The following is a 24,234-nucleotide window of genomic DNA, read 5'->3' as shown; positions in this document are numbered from 1 at the left end:
ATAGATACTAGTGTTTTTTAGATAGAGACAAATAAGATTAGATCTGTGTGTCCCAAACCCCATTCTGTTGTCTTGTCCATCAGCCCGGAATGAGTAGATCATTTTATGGCAGTTTATAGTTTGAGTGTCAACCATCGATATGAAGAGGAGGAGGTAGCATTTCCACAAGCCCTGAAATGTACTTGCAGTGAAATTCTGGAGGCAATTAATAAGAGTCCTCCCAATAAAGCCCCAGACTAGGATGGTGACCCCATGGATCTTTATAAATCAGTTTCAGACATATGGGCTTCTCTCCTTTGTAATGCTATAATGCAGTGTGTAAAGTGGGACTCCCACAGATGTAACGCTCTGCTCTAATTGTACCACTTTTCAAAAAAGGGCAATCTGCAGTCCCCTGGGTGCTATTGACCAATGTCACCCATGGATTCAGCTGCTAAACTGGTTGGGAGACCTGTACTTGAGTGCCTCCTCACCTGGATTAAGGACTCGGACATGCTGTTGGAGGTGTAGTATGGGTGCGGAGAGGGCCTTGGACCGATGGAGCAATGCCTAAATCTTCATCTGTTGGTCAGTAAATATACTGTCGCTAGGCAGAGCACTGCCTGCCTGTCCTTCATGGACGTCTCTTGCGCCTTCGACAGAGTGATCAGGTTGAAACTATGGGAGATTTTAACAGACCTTCGGGTGGAGGATGACCTGGTGCAGTTTTTGAGGGCCCTTCATTATGATTTGTCAGTGTCTGTGAGATTTGGTCCATTCAAAGAACGGACGGGAGCTTCAAGCTTGGGAGGGGAGGGTGCGGCAGGGCTGCGTTATGATCCCTATTTTGTTCCTCCTGTACATTAATGGCCTTAGTGCAGCCCTTCTTGAAACAGTTTCAGATGCTTCACTTGTTGGCAGGAGAAAGGCCCTCGTGTTGTTATACGCAGACAATGTGGTTCTATTATCCAGAACCATCCAGAACCCTGAATGGCATTAATATGCTGTTCCAAGAATTTGTATCTTTTATGGGGACGCTGGGGCTGGCCACAAATCAATCTAAGACCTTTATTATGGTATGTAAGACCAAAAATGATAAGATGCAGATAATTTGTTCGCATGGTCAGCCGGTTGCCAAGACTGAGGATTTTTCATACCTGGGCATTGTTATGGACTCCAGGAGTAACTGGGGACCCTATTTATCCAAAGTGAGGCAGACATTTTCAAATGCTGTGGGCTTCATTTTTAATCTGGCTAAGCGTATTGGGGAAAAAAACTGTTGCCCTCCTTCTGGAAATCTATCAGAGGAAGAGTCATCTGGCTCTTACTTAAGGTGCAGGGATTTGGGGTTATTCCAGCACAAGTTCACTACAGGTGGAAAAAAACACTGCATTTAGGCAACTTCTGGGTGTCCCACCACCCTGTTCTACTTATATTTTACAATAGGAGCTCGGAATGGATTTCGCTGAAGGTATTGTTAAACTAGCCCCCTTGACTTTGTGGTGTTCCATCTGGGCGAACCCTCATGCCTCGTTAAATAGAGAGATTATCACCAATTGCCTCAAGTGTGAGAAAGGCATGACAATCCAATGGCTTGATTACATCAATACTGAATTCACAAAATTAGGTATGCTGGCCCTTTTTACCAAACCTCCATCTATGCTAAGTGGATTTGCTTTGGGTAAAATCTGCATTTCAGAAAAGGTTTAAAGCCCTTAGGGAGGAAACAGATATTAAAAAAGGGCCCACAAAGAATATGTGGAGGTTCAAACTTTCCCATCCTTGGAACCATATCTAGAGTCAATTGATGGCTCCTGGGACAAGTTACCACTCACCAGGTTCAGGTTAGGCTTTGTGAGGTGGCATCTCGGTTTTCCCCTTGGCTAATTAGAGCTCTTCAAAGTCCTGATATGCCCATGTGATGAGTCTTCTCCATAAAGTTGGTTGCATTTCATTCTTTATTGCAAATTTTATGATTTTACTAAAAGGTTCTTAACTCCGATTTTAAGTAAACACAGGTTTAGATCTTCGAGATTAGCCCTGGTATATTTGCAACAACTTGATTCCCCATCCAACTGCGCCAGTATATATTCCTTCCAGAAATGTGATATTACTAGTAGAAATTCCTTAATTTTTTTAATCAATAGAATAATCTCCTGACTGGTAGCAATTTTTCCAGTACTTTTTTATTTATTTAATTCAGACCTCAACTGAGATCAACAAATACAGATATAAAATTATTATTATTGTGTTTAAAATGAATAAAATGGTAAAACTTTTAAAACACACTATAAAATGGAAAAGTAATAATGTTTCATCGCCTACTTATACATCATTCACTAAAATCAGATCTTAAGATTGTGCGTTTTACCTTTAGAACAGCTTCAAAAAACGTTTCAAAAACTTAAACAAGTTTTGGCATACAAATTCATTGACTGGAGAGTTACACAACACAATTAAATCTTGTGCCAAGATAGCATTATACTTTAGTTGAATTGGAGTTATATATCGTCGTCGAGCCTCTACTATGTTCGCATTAGGACATATTAATAAAACGTGTAACAAATCTTGACTGGTAGTTATTTGCATTTAATTGAATTTTGAATTGCACTCCTGTTAAAATGTTTTGCACTTTACATGGTTTAACTTTTCATGTAATGTAATAGCGTGTACGATACTTTTTGGCTGTGTTTTTTAACTTTATTTATGTTATTGTAACTATGGAAACCATGTTGTTGCTCATTTTAGCTGTTTTTAGGTTTCGCCTCGCCGAAAGTTGCGCACATGTTTACATGTATGGGGCTTCGTCCCGCCTCTCTGTCCCATTGGCTAGCTCCATAAATGGAGGCTAGCCATTGGAACAGAGATGCGTCACTCATTCCCCGAGCAGATTCGTGGGCGTTCCCGCGATTTTTACTCATCCCGCCCCCTTTGCTATCGTCATGAGGTGGTGGGCGGTGTTTTTTTTTTAAAGCTTTCTTTTTGGCATTTTGTAAGTGTCGTTTTCAGGGGTGGGTTGCGCGATGTCCCGCTGTCCGTTCCCGCCCCCCCTCACGCTGTCCGTGAGCCCGTTCCTGCCCCCCCCCTCCCGCTGTCCGTGTGCCCGTAGTTGCTTGGTGGCAACGGCCCATCATTGGCTGCGCATGGGGAAGGGCGGGGGCAGCGGGTCACGGCGGCGGCGTGGTTTCGCCGTGCGAGTGTGTCACACAATTACAAAAAATCCGGGAGTGCCGTGTCAGTTTTGTGCTCTTCCCTCAGGTCCTCCCCTGCCCGGCTCCTCCGCATCCTCCTCCACCTCATCCACCCTGGCAGAGCAGACCCCCTCCTTGTCCTCTGCCCCGGCGGGAGCCAATGGCGGCCGGAGGGCGCTGTTAGGCAACGGCATGGCCGGGGCTCCTACTCCGAGGGAGAGCTGGTGCCCGAAGCACTCCTGCCCCAAGGCGGCTCCGGAGAGCCCAGTGCACCCGCCGGCGGTGAGTGCTGCCTGCATGCATACGTTCCTCGTCTGCGCTCTGCTGGGGGTTGCCTGTGCGCTCTTCTGGGGGGAGGAGGGGAGTGCCTGCATGCATTCTCTACTTCTGTGCGCCGTTGGGGGTGTGCGCCTGCATGCTTGCCTCGTTTCCGTGCTGCTGGGGGGTGCCTGAGTGCACTTGTGGGGGGAGGGGAGGGTGCCTGCGTGCAGTACCTCTGTGCACTGCTGAGGCGTGTCTGCATGCTTGCCTTATCTCCGCTCTGCTGGGGGGTACCTACTTGATGTACCTCAGTGCACTGCTGGGGGGGGTGCCTGCATGCACTTCTGGGGGTGGGTGAGCCTGCATGCATGCCTCGTCTCCGCTCTGCTGGGAGGTGCCAGCGTGCACTTCTGGGGGTGAGCCTGCGTGCATGCTCTACTTCTGTGCACTGCTGGGGGTGTGCGCCTGCATGCATGCCTCGTCTCTGCTCTGCTGCGGGGGTGCCAGCGTGCACTTCTTGGGGGGGTAGTTTGTGCATTTCGGGGGGGAGAGCCTGCGTATGCAAGCACTACCTATGTGCGCTGTTAGGATATGTGTATGTCTGCCTGCTCTGCCGCTGTGAACTGCTGGGGATTGTGTCTGCATGCTGTAATTTTGTGCACTGCTGTGGGTGTACACCTGCATGCTGTACCTCTGTGCAGTGCTGGGGGTGTATGCTGTGCACTGCTAAAGATGCGTGCCTGCAAGCACTACTTATGTGCGCTGGTGGGAGTGTGTGCCTGCCGCTGTGAAATGCTGGGGTGTGTCTCTGCCTGCTCTGCCACTGTGAACTTCTGGGAGTGTGCGCATATCCGCCCTGTTTCTGCGACCTTCTAGGAGCGTGCCTGTCTGTTCTATATCTGTAAAATGATGGGCGCGAAGCTGCTTGCTCTACTTACATGTACTGCTGTGAGGATTAACTGCCTGCTGTATCTCCGTGATTTGTTGAAACGAGTGCCTCTCTGTTCTACCTATGCGACCGGCTGGGAGGTGTGTTTGCCTGTTCTATATCGGGACTCCTAGGAGACCTGCCTAACTGCTCAGATATGTGCCTGCCTGCTCTATCTCTGTGAACTAATGGCATGGGAGGCTAGTCTGTCTTGTTTCCTGATGGACACTGTTTCGGTATCCCAAGTGCCGTGTACATCCCGATGTGCTGCAAAATAAGTTTGAATCCCAGCTGTGGTGCAAATTGTGTACTAAGGGGTTCTGTGCGTGCCTGGGCGTGTGTGCGCATCTGTGTGTGTTTGCCTGTGTATTTGAAATCATCTTTGTGTGTGTGTATGTGTGTGTGTGTTTGCCTGTGTATGTGAAAGCATCCCAGTCTGGGGATGTGTGCTTCCCTATGTGTCTGTGCCTATATATGTGTCCGCAGTGTGTGTGCGTGCTCTGCTCACCTACCCAAGTGAAGATTTCAACCTGCCTCAACTCTCCCGGGACATAGCCCCCTGTCTTGTGGATATTAAACTAAAGGTACGCCATGCAGCGCTGGAGGCATTTGCTGTGCTGGCCTCGTCCATGGGTTCAGATAAAGCCAGCCTCTTCAAGGCCGTGGATATTGTGGAACTTAATGAGGAGGGGGATGGAGTGATGCATGCAGTCCAGGCAAGGCTAGCCAGAAAAACCCTTCCCAAACTTGATGCACAAGGTCTAGTAGACGATGCCACCCCTCTACCTACCTCTGCTCATGGAAGAGGTGCTCACATTCTTCCAGGAGCGGACTCAGACTGGCTTCTGTCAGGATGTAGGACTCAGAGTGCGCACACTCCCAGCGGTGACTGTGCCCTCAGGCGTCATGGATCCTACAATGACCTACTGCTCTGGCTGATCCCACCGTTGGTGCCAGGAGGGTGTTAAGCGCAGGTAAAGGGAAAAACAAACTGCCTTGGGAGAATGATTCCGCTCCAGTAGTGGGAGTTCAAGCGAAGGATTCCCTATATGCCAAGGAGCTCCAACAGGTAACTGTGATTTCTTTCATGAGTGTGTATGGCTGGCTCTGGGTGTGTGTGTGTGGCTGGCTCTGGGTGTGTGTGTGTGGCTCTGAGTGTGTGTGGTAGTAATTGCTGTCTGCTGAGCGCGTCCGTAGGGTACACTAGGTCTCACATTTGCAAGAGATTAAGCTAATGGCAATGTAAATGACAATGCCATTTATTTATCTGTTTTCAAAACCAACACATAAATACAAATTTTGTCATTTACAATGCCAATAGGTCTAACCTTTCCAAAGGCGAAACCACTGCATGGTAAATGCTTGTTAATGTGTGCTTTTATGGTCACATTTGTGTCCGAAATAAAGCTTTTTTGATTGGTTGGTTTGAGTAGTAGTTGTGAACCCAGTCTTCCTCCTGCAGCGCGGAGTTCTGAGGGGCTGATAGGTGATAATGGAGAACAAACATGGTCAGAATTGCCCATGCAGAAGAGTTGCAGACATCCCGTAGTCAAAAGCCAGAAGCAGCAACTTCTCTCATAGACTATCCTTGAACCAATGGAGGAAGCACAATAGCATGTAACGCAGAAGCATGACACATAAGTGTTCATCCACAGCTGCTCATATTAGTTGTATCTGATTGCAAACCACCGTCATTGGAACCAAAATTCACAGAAAAACTTCACAAGACCTAAATTCTTCCTGTGTGATTTAAATAAGTCAAAGAGCAGACATCACAGACAATCCCCGTTGTTCTTTTCCCTGTATATCCTCAAAACAACAGGAAGAACAACTAAGACTGAGAGAGAACTTTGAACAAGACATCAGCTACATAACTTGGGTTATTAACACACTAGGGACCCCTAATCCCCTAAATGCCTCAGAGACATGATGGGCACTAGGAACATTACTTTGCATGAAAACAAATCCAGTGTGATCTAGATCAAAGGGTGTAATTGAGGATCATGTAAGACCTGTAGAAAGAGAGTAAATCACAGGGGGTGTACTAGTACCTTATGTGGAGGATTCAGCATTAGAAAAAAATGTGGGCCTCTGGGTATCAATGGGGTCAAAACTTAAAGTCCATCCCATGGCATACAAAATGTGCCTCAATTGAAGCCCAGTGTATTCTTAAAATAGCTACAGATATTCCTTTACAAAAACATCTAATAGAAAATCAAGATAACAGGGACCTGGAGTAAATAACGGCTGTACGCCTTTAGGCAAACACCAGGATTGGAATGCTAGGTATAAGCTCACCTAGTAGAAAGGCAACATGAATTCTGCACTTCCAGTGCTGCTGCAAATAAAGGATAAGGCGCTGTAGATCATTTCAACCTAGAGACCAGTAACTTCCATCAAGACAGCTTGAGCTTGGAGAGAACAGGAAATGCCAGCAGCTTTGTCATCATACTCAACATCCATTCTGGATCCACTGATAACTCTAATACCAGCGGGAACTATTCCATCCAAACCCAGCATGAAGAAATCCTCAATGGCTCTTCCCTGTTCCCTAGAATCCTCTGTAACATGAAAAGGACCAGTTGAAAAAGAACAACCCTTTTGACCATGGCCTCACATGAGCATACATTCCCCAATCTAGATGATCATGAAACATGGCACAAATTTGAGGGACCCCCCTGTGTCACTTGTTGCGAACAGATCTAAGGCCAAACCTGTTGCAGATCATCCTGAACACTGCTAGTGAGATGCTAAAATCGCTGGAGGCTGAACACAATCTGTTAAGGTGGTCTGTTCTACCCATCCTTAAGAAGCCATCAGCGAGCCCTAAAACCCTTATTAACTAACAGCTCATCTCCTTGCTTCCTTTCTCGGCAATAGTCTTAGGGAATATTATGAACAAATAACCAGCAGCCCACCTCCGAGACAACTGGCTCCTCACCACCACCCAATCCAGTTTTAGACCCAACCACTACTATGAAACCAACCTCATCGCCACCTCAGACAACATCTGGATTTTCATGGACAGAGGAAACACTGCAGCCCTTAGCATTCAGGATTTCTCTGCAACATTTGATACAGTGTCTCATCCCATCCTCATTCAGAGGCTACACAAAGCCGACATCCAAACACCTGCACCAATATGGATCTGTTCCTTTCTACCAGGCCACACCCACTCTGTCAACTTGACACCTTTCATCTCACCTGTGCAGTCTCTACCTCCTGCTTCCACACCAGTGGCATAGCAAGCGGGGGTTGAGGGGTTGGTCCGACCCAGGTGGCATGAGTTTTGGGGGCAGAAGCCTCCCATACTCCCCCCCTCACCGCTCTTACATGCTTTTGCCGTAGTGCGGCAAACTCAGGAATCGCCAGCACCCCCTCCCCGCTCTTCTATACGGCCACCGAAAAGACAGGGCAGCAAAGTATGTAGCTACGTCACTGTACCACATCCTAAAGATGCTCAAAGACAGGTCTTCACTTGGATTCCTCTCTGCTCCCACATAACCGTCACCCAGGCCGTCATTTCCAGCAATCTGAACTACAGAAACGCATTATACGTAGGAATCAACACACTACTGACCAGGGATCTTCAGATCACACAGAACTCAGCAGCCACACTCCAACCCCACTACCACAGACCCCCAGACCTCAAAAACCTCTACCTGCTCTCTGTCCACAAACGGGCTCTTTTCAAACTCATCATTCATACATAGAAAGCCTTGCCCAACAACAACACAATGTACCTCAACAATCGTATAAACCTCCGCAAACTTACCAGACACCTCCACTCTCCTTGGACTACTACTCACACACACTCCAACATTCACAGAGGCAGATTCAGAGGCCACACCTTCTCATGCATTGTTCCTAAAGACTGGAACGACCTGCCTCTCCACATCAGAGCTGCATTCTCAGATCTTGAATTCTGCAAGAAACTGAATACTTGGCTCTTCACCTAATTCTCAGTCCTAGTATTGGTTTATACGGAGCATGCGTCCAGCACCAGGATACTCTCAAGTGTGAATCATGCACTTTACAAATACACTTAACATAACATTACCCCTCCCCCCTAGAGGTAAACAGCCAGCATGACCGAAATTCAGTTAATAATTTATTAACCTACGAGTGTCAGTTGTCAAGCTTATGTCCCACCTGTATGATTGCCACAGGTTTTAGCCACTTTATTGTCTGCCCTGACAAATACCTGATGACCCTCAACAGAGTTGAGAATTCCAGAAGACCGTGACAGATTGCCTGTAGCTCCCCCAGTTAAAGGATTAGACCCCTACTGCTCTGGTCCATCAAACCTGATCTTCATATTAGTTCCAACTCACTCACCAGGCAGAGGCCCTGGCGTCCATTTCCCACTCTATGGGACTGGTGGATTCCATTTGACTTCTTTTCTAAAGTGATTCAGATGTAACCACCACCGAAGAATCCTAATGAGAAAATGGGATAGTGTTATCAGCTGATCGAATTCCTCTGACTTCGACTTCCATCACAGTGGTTGGAGATGTTTAGGATCCCAATGAACCAGGAAGACCATCAATCAACCAATCATTTGTAAAGCGCACTACATACCCACGAGGGTCTCAAGGCGCTGGGGGGGTTCGCTACTGATCGAACAGCCAGTTCTTGAGTATCCTCCTGAAGGTCAGCAGGTCTTGGGTCTGTCGTAGGCTCAGTGGGAGGGTGTTCCATGTCTTGGCGGCGAGTTGTTATTCGGATGCGCAGGACCGTGGCGAGTGAGAGGTCGGCGTAGCGTAGCTGGCGGTTGGGGATGTAGAAGGAGAGCCGTCTGTGGAGTTAGCCTGGGCCGGTCTTGTGGAGTGCCTTGTGTGCGTGGGTGAGGAGCTTGAAGGATATCCTCTTGTTGATGGGGAGCCAGTGCAGGTTTCTCAGGTGGGGGAGATATAGCCGTGGCATGGTACGTCGAGGATCAGTCATGCCGAGGCGTTTTGGATGCGTTGTAGTCGTTTGATGAGCTTGGTCGGGGCTCCCGCGTAGAGGGCGTTTCCGTAGTCGAGTAAGCTGCTGACGAGGTCCTGGGTGACTGTCTTTCTTGTATCTGTCGGGATCCATCTGTAGATCTTGCGGAGCATGCGGAGGGTGTTGAAGCAGGAGGAGGAGCCGGCGTTGACTTGCTTGGTCATTGAGAGCATTGAGTCGAGGATGATTTCCAGGTTGCGTGCCGTGCGTGGTTGGTGGGTGACGGGGCTGCCCCAGTGCTGTCGGCCACTAGGAGTCGTCCCAGGCTGAAGGATTGGAGCTGAGAATGAGGACATCCATCTTGTCCAAGTTCAGCTTCAGACGGCTGGTCTTTATCCAGTCGGTGACGGCCTTCATTCCTTCGTGGAGGTTGGCTTTGGCGGTGATGGGGTCCTTGGTGAGGGAGAGGATCAGCTGAGTGTCGTCGGCGTAGGAGATTATGTTGAGGTCATGCTGTTGGGCTACGTGTGCGAGCGGGGCCATGTAAATGTTGAACAGCGTCGTGCTGAGGGAGGATCCCTGGGGTACGCTGCAGATGATCTTGGCGGCTTTGGAACGGAATGGGAGAGGCGGACGCTCAGGGTTCTGCCGGAATGGAAGGAGGTGATCCAATCCAGAGCCTTGTCTTGGATCCCTGCGGCGTTGATGCGTGCGCGTAGTGTGCGGTGGCAGACGGTGTCGAAGGCGGCAGAGAAGTCTAGGAGGATGAGTGCTGCGGTCTCGTCGTTGTCCAGCAGGGTCCTGATGTCATCAGTGGCGGCGATGGGGGCACTCTCGGTGCTGTGGTTGCTGTGGAACCCTGACTGGGAAGGGTCCAGGATTCTGTTTTCTTCAAGGTATCGTGTTAGCTGTCTGTTGATGGTTTTCTCAATGACCTTAGCCGGGAAGGGGAGCAGAGAGATGGGCCGGAAGTTCTTGAGGTCTCTTGGGTCTGCCTTAGGTTTTTTGAGAAGGGCGATGATCTCGGCGTGTTTCCAGATCTCTGGGAAGGTCGCGGTCTCGAGGGAGAGATTGATGACGTTGCGCAGATGGGGTGCGACGAAGCTGATTGCTCTGTTGAAGACGTGGCGCGGGAATGGGTCTGACGGAGAGCCGGAGTGGATTGTGCGCATAGTCTTGATGGTGTCATCGATGCTCATGCTGGTCCAGGCAAGCAGGGGGTTGTGGTCGATGGTGTGCGGAGGGTCCGTTGTGTTGCTGTCTGTTGGGGCTGTCTGGGTGTTGAAGCTGTCGTGGATGTCTGCTATCTTGCGGTGGAAGAAGGTGGCGAGGGAGTCGCATAGGGCTTGCAATGGCGGGTTGTAGTAGGTGTTGGAGCTGCGGTTGGAGAGTTCCTTCACGATGTTGAAGAGCTCCTTGCTATTATGTGCATTGTTGTCGAGGCGTTCTTCAAAGGAGGTCCTCTTGGCCACCCTGATGAGGTGGTGGTGGTGGTTGCGGATGGCGTCCTTGTGTGCTGCGTTGCTGATTGGAGTTTGTTCACTGTACCATTTCTTCTCTAGTTTCCGGCAGGCTTGCTAGGAGTTCTGGGGTGAACCAGCTGGCCCTCTTGCTGGTTTCTCTGTGGGGGGGTTTCTTCAGCGGGGCGAGGGTGTTGGCGCAGTCCTCAATCCAGAGTCTGAGGCTGTGGGCAGCGTCGTCGGTGTTGGAGGGTTCGTGGGTGGGCTGAGAGCGAGGTTTGCGTGTAGTTGGTCTTCAGTGATTTTGCTCCAGCAGCGGCGGGGATCTGTTGGGTGCGGTGGTGTGTGGTGGGCTTCTGGAAGGTGAAGTGGATGCAGCGGTGGTTGGTCCAGAGGAGTTCAGTGGTGTGGCTGATGGAGACGTGCGGGCTTGAAGAGAAGACGGGGTCGAGCATGTGGCCGGCGGAGTGGGTGGGCGTTGTGGCGAGTTGCTTCAGTCCGAGGTTGGCGAGGTTATCGATCTGGGTTGTGGAGTTGTTGTCGTTGTTGTTCTCAGGGTGAAAGTTCAGGTCTCTGAGTAGGATGTAGTCGATGGAGGTCAGGGCGTGCGTGCTGATCAGGTCGACGATGGAGTCGCTGAACTGGGGGCAGGGTCCGGTGGGTCGGTTGACGAGGGTGCCTCTGAGGGTGGAGTTAGGTTCTGTGTGGATCTGGAAATGCATGTGTTCGGCGGTGCTGAGCGCGTCGTCGGTGCCAGCTGTTCTTGTGGACTATGACGAATCCTCCTCCGACTCCGTTGGTGTGGTCTCTGTGGGTGATCTTGTAGCCGTCTCGGATGGCTATGGCGATGTCAGGTGCTGAGGAGTCATTAAACCACGTCTCTGTCAGGAAGGCGATGTCCGGGGATGTTGGGTCAAGCAGGTCCCAGAGCTCAACAGCATGCTTGCGTGCGGAGCGTGTGTTCAGTAGTATGCATCGGAGGGGGTTGGGGTCTTTCTTGATGGGTGGTTTGTCGGCTCTGAGGCTGGTGCAGCTGCAGGTCAGGCAGGTGAAGGGGCCGTGTGTGCGTTTCGGGACGGCCTTGAAGCAGGTGTGGCTCCATCCGGAGTTGAGAGTGTGCAGAGTGCTGGCGTCGGAGTGGCAGCAGTCGTCGTTGTGGGTGCGGGGGCCATGGGTTCTGGGGCTGGGCGTGGTCCAGACTCAGTCCAGGCACGGAAGTGCGCAGATGGGTTTGCCTTAGGCGCGCCTTCAGCGCGCCAGCAGCGGGCCGCACGGCGGCCAGCATATATGGGGAGGTAGGAGGGATGAGCAGCTGGGAGGTAGGGGCAGCGAATGGGCAGTGGGCCGTCAGGGGGCGGGGCCACAGGGGACACTGCGACGAGGGCGGTGAGGGACAACGAAGTTAACAGGAGGAAAAAGGGGCACAACAAACGAGGGAAAAACGAGTGGCACAGAAGGCAAAAGGGCACAAAAACATGTGGAACGGCGGGCAAAAGGGGCACAGAAACGAGGGGAAAATGAGTGGCACAGAGGGCAGAAGGGCGCAAAAAAACAAGTGGAACAAAGGGCAGAAGGGCAAAAAAACGAGTGGAACAGAAGGCAAAAGGGGCACAAAAACAAGGGAAAAATGAGTGGCATAGAGGGCAGAAGGGCACAAAAAACGAGTGGAACAGAGGGCAAAAGGGCACAAAAATGAGTGGAACAGAAGGCAAAAGGGGCACAAAAACAAGGGGAAAACGAGTGGCACGGAAGGCAGAAGGGCACAAAAAATGAGTAGAACAGAAGGCAAAAGGGGCACAAAAACTAGGGAAAAACGAGTGGCACAGAGGGCAGAAGGGCACAAAAAGACGAGTGGAACAGAGGGCAGAAGGGCACAAAAAATGAGTGGAACAGAAGGCAAAATTGGCACAAAAACGAGGGAAAAAACGAGTGGCACAGAAGGCAGACGGGCAAAAAAACGAGTGGAACAGAAGGCAAAAGGGGCACAAAAACAAGGGAACAACGAGTGGCACAGAAGGCAAAAGGGCACAGAAATACCGGAAAAACAAGTGACACAGAGGCAAAATACAGAACACAGAAATACAGGGGCAGATAAGAACAGAAGGCAGAATGGGCAGAGAGGCACGGGAGCAGCGAGGGGAACAGAAGGGAAAACCGGGTAGAGACACGGGGGCAGCGAGGGGTACAGAAGGAAAGACCGGGCAGAGAGAGCCCGAGAACAGTGAGGGGAACAGAGGGAAGAAAAAGGGGCACACACCACGTAAAGGCAGCGGGGGAGGACAGACAACAGCAGTCACAGACACAACAATGAAAACACAAGCAATACAATAAACAAACGAGGGAAAAACTAGTGGCACAGAAGGCAAAAGGGCACAAAAAACGTGTGGAACAGCGGGCAAAAGGGGCACAGAAACGAGGGGAAAATGAGTGGCACAGAGGGCAGAAGGGCGCAAAAAAACAAGTGGAACAAAGGGCAGAAGGGCACAAAAACCGAGTGGAACAGAAGGCAAAAGGGGCACAAAAACAAGCTCAGCGTACGAGAGGCGTAACTCATGACGAGCTGAGCTCGTCATGAGCGTCTAAGGGGTTAATAACCTACCAACCAAAATTGCATGACAGAGAATACACTGGTAATCCCACCTCTTTCCCGTCAGTAGGATACATCTTGAACATAAACTTTGGCATGATCAGATTTTCAGGATCTTTACAGTCATGCAAAGTAAAAAAAATCTGAATTTAGGAATTGGAAACGGTGAGGGGGAAGGAATGGCACATCTATCATAGACGTCCTCTCCATGCCTATGTATCTATGCTACAAAAGGGAACCCGGCATTGTCCTGCAAGAGTCAATACTGCCTTCATTCCGGTCACATAAACCTCCTCCCATCGTTGAGTCTACGCTAACATCGCATCCACATCGGATTCAGAAGATGAGTTTCTTTTGTCTCTTCACTGCCTTTGTCTCCACTTTTGAAATCAATTCCTGTAGTTCGGCAGCCGTGGAGTGCATCCCTACCAGAGATTGTTATGTTATCGGAAAATTATAGAGTGCACGTTCACCATAAGGTCTCTTGGCGCTAAGGTAGAGGAAGCAATGACAACATAAAGATTAGACATAAGCTTGTCTAAACTGATTGGAAGCTTTGCCTTTCAGATGGAGAGTGGGAGTGACAGTGAGGCCTTTAATAACTGTGACATCAATTGCGCCAACAGCTGGCTGACACACTTCAACATGCTGTCACATAACACAACGCGCAACAAGTACTTCACACCCACCATGCCCTGGGAATCACCACCTCAAATACCAGCGACAGTGGGAATCGCATTCATAAAAATGTAATTGATGCAGCTACGGGATATGTGCAGAGACTCTGCCCCGGTGAAGCCGGACCAGGGTATAAGTTTCCATAAACCTACCTGGTCTCGTTGCACAGGTAGAAGAAATGATCTCGAACCCTTGGTTAAAGGGAGTCTGGTACTGCTCACATCAAGTGCACAGTTCTGCCACGACTGCCACTCCCTGACTTTCCTATGCATCAAAGACAGATTAAAATAAGCCTTAGCAAAACCAAAAGGTTTTGCTTTTGGAACATGTTGGCTTTGCCAATGCCAAAAAAGCAAAGAATTAAGAGATTAATTTGCCGGGTCATTTTGAAGACGCATGCATTTATGATGAAGTGTGCATGCTCATGCGTCATTATGCATATGTGCCTACAAAATGACATTTTGTAGGTGTAGAAGTGTGGCTCAATGGTTAAAGCGGCAGACCCCGATGCAGAGGTCTAGCCCGGGACCAGGGTTCAATTCCTGCCACGGCGGGTCTTGGGCTCAATTTTCTCGGGCCTGATAATTCTCGCCTCGGTGTCTATTCTAATCATGGGTCCCACTCTGCAACTCTGGGCAATAGCTTGCTTAATCTTCACAACGGCCCCCACAATGCTAGGATGCCTGGCTTTACCTTGGGGGTGCCCAGGAGTGGGCACTTCACAGGTTAAAGCCAGGAAGGGTTCCACAGCGGTATTCGTACAAGCGCCGAGATACCCCAGCTGGGGTCGATTCGTGCGCTATACAAGTACACTACATTTACATGGATACCAGTTTTTTTCTGCGATGGAATGATACATTTAAAAAATGAAGAAGTAGCACAAAAGCACTTTTTTAAGATAGAGATGCCGGCAGCAATTGGCTGCCTGATCCTCCACAAATCAATAAATAAATAAATATACATATTTTAAAGATAGTGGGTGTCAGGGGCAACAGGAGTAGGTTGGGAAACATTAGGAAGTGGGCAGGGGTAGGGGGGGACGCAGTACATGACAGCCAGCAACAAATCAGCCAGGGGAACAGCAAACAGGCAAAAAAGCAACACGGAGCACAGGTGACTGAGTAAATTTGGCAGGGTAGAAGCACACAAGAGAGCTTGCAACTCAAGGAAGATAGCAGCACAGAGTGCAGGGGCAGGTATTTGTCAGTGGGAGAAGCACACAAGGGAGATAGCTGAAAAACACATGCACTTTCTTGGGGTGCTTAAGCTTAGTTCCCTAAAAGTGATCAGTGGAAAAACAGAAGCCAGCAAATTAGATATATAGTAAAGAGGTTATGCTCCAGGGAATGAACAATAACACGACCGTGAAGCTGGACGACGAAAGCCTTTGAATAAGAAGCAAACAATTGGGAGTGACAATAAAGCCAACCAATGTTAAGCTAAGGGTGGGCTGTAAACCCCCGTACATTTTTTTGTTGGGGGGGGTATTTATACACATATATAACAGACAGTGCACGATAAGCCCACAATAAGTATTTTGCAACCATAAAAATTGTGCCCTATGGTTAGCTCGACTTAATACCTGAAAGAGTGATAGCTGGTCGCTGGTATCAAAGGACAGCAAAGGGGAACCATGAAATGAGACAGAGGCTCTTCTGTAAAGACAACAGAGTCTGTTGGGAAGGTGGATCCTCATTTATGTGAGGAAGAGAATGAAGAGGTGACATTTGTATAAGAAAGCAAATAGGCATTCGAAACAAACAATTGATGGGTTAAATACAAGTTAAAAATAAATTTGTTAAAAAAAGCATTGACAAAGACAATTGCTCAGACATAGGCTGTCAGCCTTTCGGGTTTGCAATACTTCTTTTGCCATGACTATAAAAAACTATTGTTGCGGGAGTTGCCAGAACTTCACCAATAGTTTATTTTTTTTAAACTGAGAAAAAACAAAAACGTTTTTGAGTCTTAAAAAACATTGCCACAGTAGCTCCTGGCAATGAAAGGAACTACTTTGCGTGCCCCCACTCTCAGTGAATATAGGAAATGACTAGAATGGGCAGACCCATTAACCCTTGCTGTACGCTGTAGTGGGAGAAAGAAAAATGTGAACACAACAGACCAAGGGGCTGAGAGTCCCTATAAATAAATATAATATATTCAAAATGTTAATAAAATAACAAGCATTGGAAATGCAATAGGTCTCGCAGTAGTAAAGTTTGAGCTATAGGTGTTATTTATTTTTTTGTTTTTTATTTCTGTGTTGTTTTTTCTAAATAGCTAAATTAATAGCTTTCTTCTTTACAAAGCCAATAGTTATAATTTGTGTAAATGTGACACCTCTAGCATTTGTAAAGCAACATGTTTTGTATTAACGGGACTTATATGTGACTTATATGTATTGATATAAAAAAAATCAATGGCTTAAAAAAAAAATTAATAATTAATACGTAAATAAAATGGATTTTATTTTATATTGCCAATAGCTTAAAGTTTATTAAATATATTTAGTGAAGATGCTGTGGTTGCGCTGAGTGAGGGTGAGTGAGGGTGAGGGTGAGTGAGCGATTGAGGGTGAGTGAGGGATTGAGGGTGAGTGAGGGTGAGGGGTTGAGGGTGAGTGAGGGTGGGTGAGGGGTTGAGGGTGAGTGAGGGTGAGTAAGGGTGAGTAAGGGTGAGTGAGGGTGAGTGAGGGTGAGTGAGTGAGGGTGAGGGGTTGAGGGTGAGTGAGGGTGAGGGTGGGTGAGGGTGAGTGAGGGTGAGGGTGAGTGAGGGGTTGAGGGTGAGTGAGGGTGAGGGGTTGAGGGTGAGTGAGGGTGGGTGAGGGGTTGAGGGTCAGTGAGGGTGGGTGAGGGTGAGTGAGGGTGAGTAAGGGTGAGTGAGGGTGAGTAAGGGTGAGTGAGGGTGAGTGAGGGTGAGTGAGGGTGAGTGAGGGTGAGTGAGGGTGAGTGAGGGTGGGTGAGGGTGAGTGAGGGTGAGGGGTTGAGGGTGAGTGAGGGTGAGGTGTTGAGGGTGGGTGAGGGGGTGAGTGAGGGTGAGTGAGGGTGAGGGATTGAGGGTGAGGGGTTGAGGGTGAGTGAGGGTGAGTGAGGGTGAGTGAGGGTGAGGGGTTGAGGGTGGGTGAGGGTGAGGGGTTGAGGGTGGGTGAGGGTGAGTGAGGGTGAGTGAGGGTGAGGGTGAGTGAGGGGTTGAGGGTGAGTGAGGGTGAGGGGTTGAGGGTGAGTGAGGGTGGGTGAGGGGTTGAGGGTGAGTGAGGGTGGGTGAGGGTGAGTAAGGGTGAGTGAGGGTGAGTGAGGGTGAGAGGGTGAGGGTGAGTGAGGGTGGGTGAGGGGTTGAGGGTGAGTGAGGGTGAGGGTGAGTGAGGGTGAGGGATTGAGGGTGAGGGTTGAGGGTGAGGGGTTGAGGGTGAGTGAGGGTGAGGGTGAGTGAGGGTGAGTGAGGATGAGGTGTTGAGGGTGGGTGAGGGTGAGTGAGGGTGAGAGTGAGAGTGAGGGTGAGGGTGAGTGAGGGTGAGTGTGAGGGGTTGAGGGTGGGTGAGGGTGAGTGAGGGTGAGGGTGAGGGGTTGAGGGTGAGTGAGGATGAGTGAGAGTGAGGGGTTGAGGGTGAGGGGTTGAGGGTGAGTGAGGGTGAGGGGTTGAGGGTGAGTGGGGTTGAGGGTGAGTGAGGGTGAGTGCGGGTGAGTGAGGGTGGGGGTTTGAGGATGAGTGAGGGTGAGGGTGAGTGAGGGTGAGTGAGGGTGAGTGAGGGTGAGTGAGGGTGAGGGGTTGAGGGTGAGTGAGGGTGAGTGAGGGTGAGGGGTTGAGGGTGAGTGAGGGTGAGGGGTTGAGGGTGAGTGAGGGTGAGGGGTTGAGGGTGAGTGAGGGTGAGGGGTTGAGGGTAAGTGAGGGTGAGGGGTTGAGGGTGAGTGAGGGTGAGTGAGGGTGAGGGGTTGAGGGTGAGGGGTTGAGGGTGAGTGAGGGTGAGGGTGAGTGAGGGGTTGAGGGTGTGAGGTTTCGGGTGTGTGACGGTGTGTGAGTGTGAGTGAGGGTGATTGAGGGTGAGAGGTGTTGTTAGGCAGAGGGTGTGTGACGGTGTGTGAGCGTGAGGGTGTGTGAGGCTGAGTGTGAGTGAGTGTGAGTGAGGGGGTGTGAGGGTGATGGGGTGTGAGGGTGATGGGGTGTGAGGGTGAGGGGGTGTGTGTGTGTGTGAGGGTGAGTGTGAGCGAGGGAGTGTGAGTGTGTGTGAGTTGTTGAAGGTGAGAGTTAGGGTGTGTGAGGGTGATGGTGTGAGGGTGATTGAGGGTGTGTGAGGGTGAGGGGATGAGGGTAAGGCTGTGTGAGGCTGAGGGGTGTTGATGGTGAGAGAGTGTGAGGGGTGTGAGTGGGTGCGGCTGTCCGGTGTAGTGAGTGTGAGCTTGTTGTGAGGGGTGTTATTTTTTGAGGGGAGTGAGGGTGTGTGAGTGTGTGTGAGTGTGAGGGGGTGTGAGTGTGTGTGAGGGTGAGTGTGGCGGGAAGAGGGCATCAGCTGGCAAACCAGAGAGCTCCCTCAGACCTTGGAGCGCCAATTGGCTCTGAAATGAAAGGCCACTTCGCCACACACACAGTGTACACACTTCCAGCTGCTGAAACGTTGTTCATCTGTGCTTTCACACTTGTAATCAAAAGCCCGGGCCAACCGCGTAATGGCCCGACCACTCACGTCTTATTCCAGGCCGAATTGTAATGCAACAAACATTGTGGGGGTTGATCGTGTGTCTTGTTCTGCAGAGAGCTTTCTGTTTTCACAAGCTAGAAAGAAACCGGGACCGAAAAAAAACTTTAAAGTATGTGCCACACAGCTGTTCAAAAACTGATACGCATGGTTTCATTCTTCTTGAACGCAGTTATCATTTGAAAAACTGTAGTTTTCTTGAAAATCCAATATTTAAAATGGGACGAGTCGCAAAATACATAGAATAAAAAAGTTAATTTTCGAAATGCATTGCTTTACACATCTGTTTTTCACACGACTTTTAACGTGCATACCCATTGATGCAATTTAGGGTTGCATGCATGTGTCTGTGTATATATTTATATATGTGTACATACATGTTTACATTCATGTTTATTTTCCTGCAAGCACACTCACACGCTTAGACAACCTTCATACATGTTAATGTATCTATCTACTACGTCGAGTATGTGAAGCCGTGTCTTGCAGGCAACGTGAACAGTCCTAGCGTGTTTGTAGACTTTATGGTAACCGATTTGTTATGTGACCTTGAAGTCGTGTGTAATATATAACAGGCATGATTCTTTTTTTTTTTTTTGGTTTGTCTGCAAGAAAACGTTTATCACCTCCACGTGGTCGATGCAAAATCATGGCCCGTTGGCTTTTGAAACTTTTAATCTTGGAGGATTCGCTGGTTATAATGGCGCGGTAGCATATTTTTTTCAACACAGGCTCTCCATCCGTGAGAAAATATAATCTAAGATTTGGATCTCAGGAAAGCATATAGTGTAGCTGGAAACTACATCACGAGAAGCGGAAAGTGCCTGTTATTTAGAGCAGGCCAAAATATTGTTGTGGGACAAATTGTACATTCACTTTCTCTGGATCCGCGAGCCTCCTGTGAGCGTTCGGACTATCGCGAGCAGCTTACTGGGTGAAAATTCGCCGGTCCGAATGGACGTGCGTCATTTAATATACTGCTGTAAATTGCACGCCCAAAAAATAACAAGACGGCAACATCATTCTGTCTCAGGGCTATAAATAGGAGTAAGTGCACGAAGAGAACCTGCTAGGGTGGAGGGGGGTAGGGGGGAGCAGGGTATGCATTTATCTTTGTGATTTTCCATTGCGCGAACAGGGCGCCAGAGAGCTTTACAAAACAATCAGCTTACTCAAACCAATGCAATAACAAGAGAAACACCGAGCACGGCGTCAGTGTTGGCATTGCTGGGGGGTAGGGGGTAAGTGGTGAACTGTGTGCAATTTGAAGATCATGGGTCCTGCGCTCACTAATGCAGCTCTCATTGTTAATGTGCTGTAACTTGCGTGAAAGTTGAGGTGTGTTCTCTAAAGGGAATGACCAAAAAAAGTGTAACTAGAAATCCTTTCTAAGATGCATGGCCTACGTAAACAAGGCGGGCAGGGGAGGGGGCGGAGCGGGGAGAGCGGCATGTGGGTGTTAAGAAGCCGGGCCTTTGAAGTGAAGCTAAGCTTCACTTCAAAAGGTGTCGGAGGAATGCGGGAGAGAGGAACAGATGGCGATTGCGGCTGTGCACGCGCTTTTAAGCTCAATGCACATGCGCATTGAGCTTAAAAGTCACGGGCACTGCAAGGAATCGCCACGATTCCTTGCTTCTCAGTTAAAAGTTGTTTAAGCCGCAATAGGCTCGCAAGCTCGATGCGCATGCGCATCGACAGGCGAGACCTAAAAAGGTTTGGCTAACATCAGACCTAAAATTACTCAATACCCATTTTTTGGACAAAGATTGTGATATCAGCTAATGTGATGTCACTTAGTGCGAGGACAAAACGAATGTCGTGTTGTTTCTGACACACTAATATTTTTGGTGAAAGGAACTACTGCAACGACCGACATTCAGGTGATCTGACCCTCGTTGTACATACAGCCAATGTTGGCCAATATTAGGTACACTTGCAACTACCCCAATCAAAATTATTTACCGACCACAGGGTATTTTTACTGAAAAGATAAATTAGGTCAGCATTTCAACATCACTGGCCCCACATTCCCTAGCACGTAACAGTTAATGCGTATGTACAGCGTCAAATATTTACACAGCACCTCCAACATGTCTCTTATAGACCAAATTGGAATAACAAGCACTCGTTAGTTTAACCAAGTGCTGTAAATGGCGCTATGACACGGACTCAAATGGGAAAGTTACTCCACCTCGAGATTGGTATTAAGCGCTATAAAGGATGCAGTCTAAAGCCCTTTCGGCATGGCAGAGCACACAGATAAGCTGTATAAATAAATACCTTTTCAACATACATGCAATCAAGCCAAACTGAGGCGGGAGAATCCCGATTTTCTACGCCAAAATGACTTTATTCTAGCGGTCTTCTTTAATTTAAGTGAATGGGGGAAATCCATTCCTCCTATTTGATCGTTTTTTTGTGGTTTTTTTTTAGGATGATTTATGTTGATTTATTTATTTCAAAATCTTCTGTTCCCTTTTAAATTTTGGCAAATGCGCTTCACTGTATAATACAACGCATGCTCGTAGATAAATGCAAGGTATCTAAGTGGCAAAACAGAAGTCAAAGGTTTGGTTTCCGAAGATGTCAATGTGGAAAATCTAAAATGAACCGGATTCAAATCTTCTGTGTACGACTCCCTTGCACCGCTCCTAACGGCTCCCGTTTGCTTCTTCAAACAAGGGGCTCGTTTGACTTTCTAGCCTAAAGTACATTATAAAAGAAACTGGGAGTAAGCAATTTATGTAAATTACCCAAAGTTGTATATGTTTTAAATGGCTTTAATTCGGGGTGAGGGTGGTTAACTTGAATGTTCTGTCAGACAGGCATGTGCCAGTGAAACGAAAACAGTCTTCGGCGTCTCTTCGCTTAAGTTGAAAGTAAGACACAAAGCCATGTTGGGATTAAGCAGGATTCACGTCATGGGGCTGCCAAGTAGGTTCTGACACCTTCAAGCCGTGTTTAAGTCAACCGTAGGTAACGTTGTGTTCACTGTTGTCCTTCACACGAGTGAGCTACAAATCCCACCAATCATAGCGCTATTTGGCGGAAAACTTGACATACTGCACTTTCATGGCAAGGTTGCAACGAATGAACCTCCATGACCTGGTGTTCCACTGTAAAAGTCTACAGTCATGGGTACGCAGTGGACTCCTCGGGGCCCGGTGCCACTGCACCTACCGCACCTATAATTGCAAAGCCCTACTTGACTATATGTCATGGGACATGTGGCATGCACGATGCATTCTGGAATGTTCTCCATGAGGGCGGCTAATCAAGCTTCAGTTGGCTCTGGATGGACCGTTTGAAATGACCTCCAGAATGTGCCTTTCTGGCTTTCTTGTAGCCTTTTATTTTCTGGTGGTGTGCCCCTTTATCGAACCTTCCTGGACACATACAGCCCCCCCTAGTGTGCGGCTGGCATGGCAGTGGTGCGCCCCCTGATAATCTGTCACCGAGCTGGCCTAACGGCCAAAGCTGTCCACTGTGGTCCTGGGGAACCAGATTCGAGTCTCGGCGTCGGCTCAACATCCTGTGATTCTGAGCAAATCACTTAATTTTCCCTTGCCTATCCAAAATGAATGTTTCCTTGTGTAAAGTAACTGGTGCTGAACTCACGTAAAGCGCTTCAATTTCTTCGGGTCGAGTTCCCGCTATATATATTTATATATGTATTTTAAAGGCACACATTTCCATGGTTCGCCTTCCAGGATTTGCACACCTCTAAATTCATCCGTTCGTAAAGTGTTGGGGAGTAGTCTGTATCTATCTGATGATCCCCTGCCGTTCCCTCCCTCTTAGCCAATCATTAACCGCCGAACCAATTAGCGCCTTAGTCCGAGTGCCCACCCTCTCCCCCAAGGGTTTCCAACTTGGGGTATGCTGGCGAATTCCATTGAAAGTTACCCCACCCCCAGCACTCACAAAACAATGGTGCAAACTGGACAGAGCAAGACCTGCTAATTCCTTCACCTGATGGGCCCCTCTCTCCGCCCCTCAAACTGAGACGGACAGTTGTCGTTCTCTGCTAAACACCGACGCACTGCGCTTTGTGGGTGTTTATTTCTCGAGAAGGCGCTGAGCCTCGCAGACTATCGTGTCCAGGGTTGTCAGGAGGTTTCTTACACATATATTTTTCTTTTTTTAAATGACCAATAATTGGTTTCAGTCTTATTGTACGCACTTTTTTTTAAATATCAGAACGAATTTCGAAAATTTCAAAGACTGAACGCGGAAACTAACGGCTATTTTTCGTCGCAACAATAATAGTAATTTTCCACACACACGTCAATACTCTTTGCCGCGCACATTAAAGATTGCATACTTGCAAATCTATAGACGAGAAACCGGTTCCCTTTTCTGAGGGGAAAAAACTGCGGGCACACATGTGGCATTTAATATTGACAAATGTGAGTCTGTGATGAAATATTTAGTTGGCGAGCCTATTCGCGACAGGTACGGAATGACGTCACCGTGATGTAAAGAGGCGCGGTTCTACGTCATATCCGACAGCTCCAGCTGCCCACGGATCATTAACCACTTCGTTTGCACGCGAGGTCTCTTAGGTTAGTGTTTACAAAGTGAAAAGTTTGCTTTCGAGGCCATGACTTGGTGCACAGTGCGACGGAAGCCGGATGTATCTAAAAGGGGGCTTGTTCAGAGCTTATAAAAGTTTGGGGGTCTTAAGATTTCCTTAGGAGCCTGCCGCCGGTGATTCCGTATGGACAGTGTGTCGGCTACCGAGGCTGACTAGCCTTGATTCCATCTCATGCCTCTTTCTACCCCAACCCATACTCACTGACTCATAATTTAATTCTTGAAGGGTCGATTCATAAGGGTCAAAGTCAAAACAAGCTTTATTCGGATCATACAAAATGTCCACAAAAGCATACTATACAAGAATCTAAAATCCATTAATAATTAAAAAGAAGCACATCTAAATTTAAAAGAAAACAGGAAACATCAATTCATCACTTAAATCTGAATAAGCACAATGCTAAACAAGTATGCTTATGTCGCTTCATAATTCAGCCTTTCCAAATGAACAAGTTCTTTCCTTTGTTTCATTGCCATCAATATGTAACAGATAACAGCGTTACAGACAGAAACGTTATCTAGGTACCGTAAATAATTAAAAGCAGTTTTATAGGAAAACAGGCAATTAGTTTTAAAAATAGGACGGAGATACGTTTTTCTAATTTCAATACAAAACTTACAAAACAATAAAAAGTGAAGGGTACTTTGTTTGGACCTGCCATCGCACGGACAATTCGGCATGATGGCGCACCACTTAACCCTTTTAGGAAAAGCAAACAAGAAATGCAAGGAGCACAATCTTAATCTGGTTAGGTAGAATCTATGTTGCACATTGGTTACAAAAACAAGGTATGGTTGTAAACCCGTAACCATGGGACCCTCGAGATAACAAGTAACTGTTTTCTTATAGTTTGAGGCCTCGTCTCTACGAGCAGCCCTTACACTCAACAATTTCCCTTTTAATTCAGCCTTACTGGGATATTGTTGAAAAACAA

This window comes from Lissotriton helveticus, chromosome 7 (assembly GCF_964261635.1).
Source record: "Lissotriton helveticus chromosome 7, aLisHel1.1, whole genome shotgun sequence".
In the NCBI taxonomy this organism is placed as follows: Eukaryota; Metazoa; Chordata; class Amphibia; order Caudata; family Salamandridae; genus Lissotriton; species Lissotriton helveticus.
Note: the sequence above shows the minus strand (reverse complement) of the source record.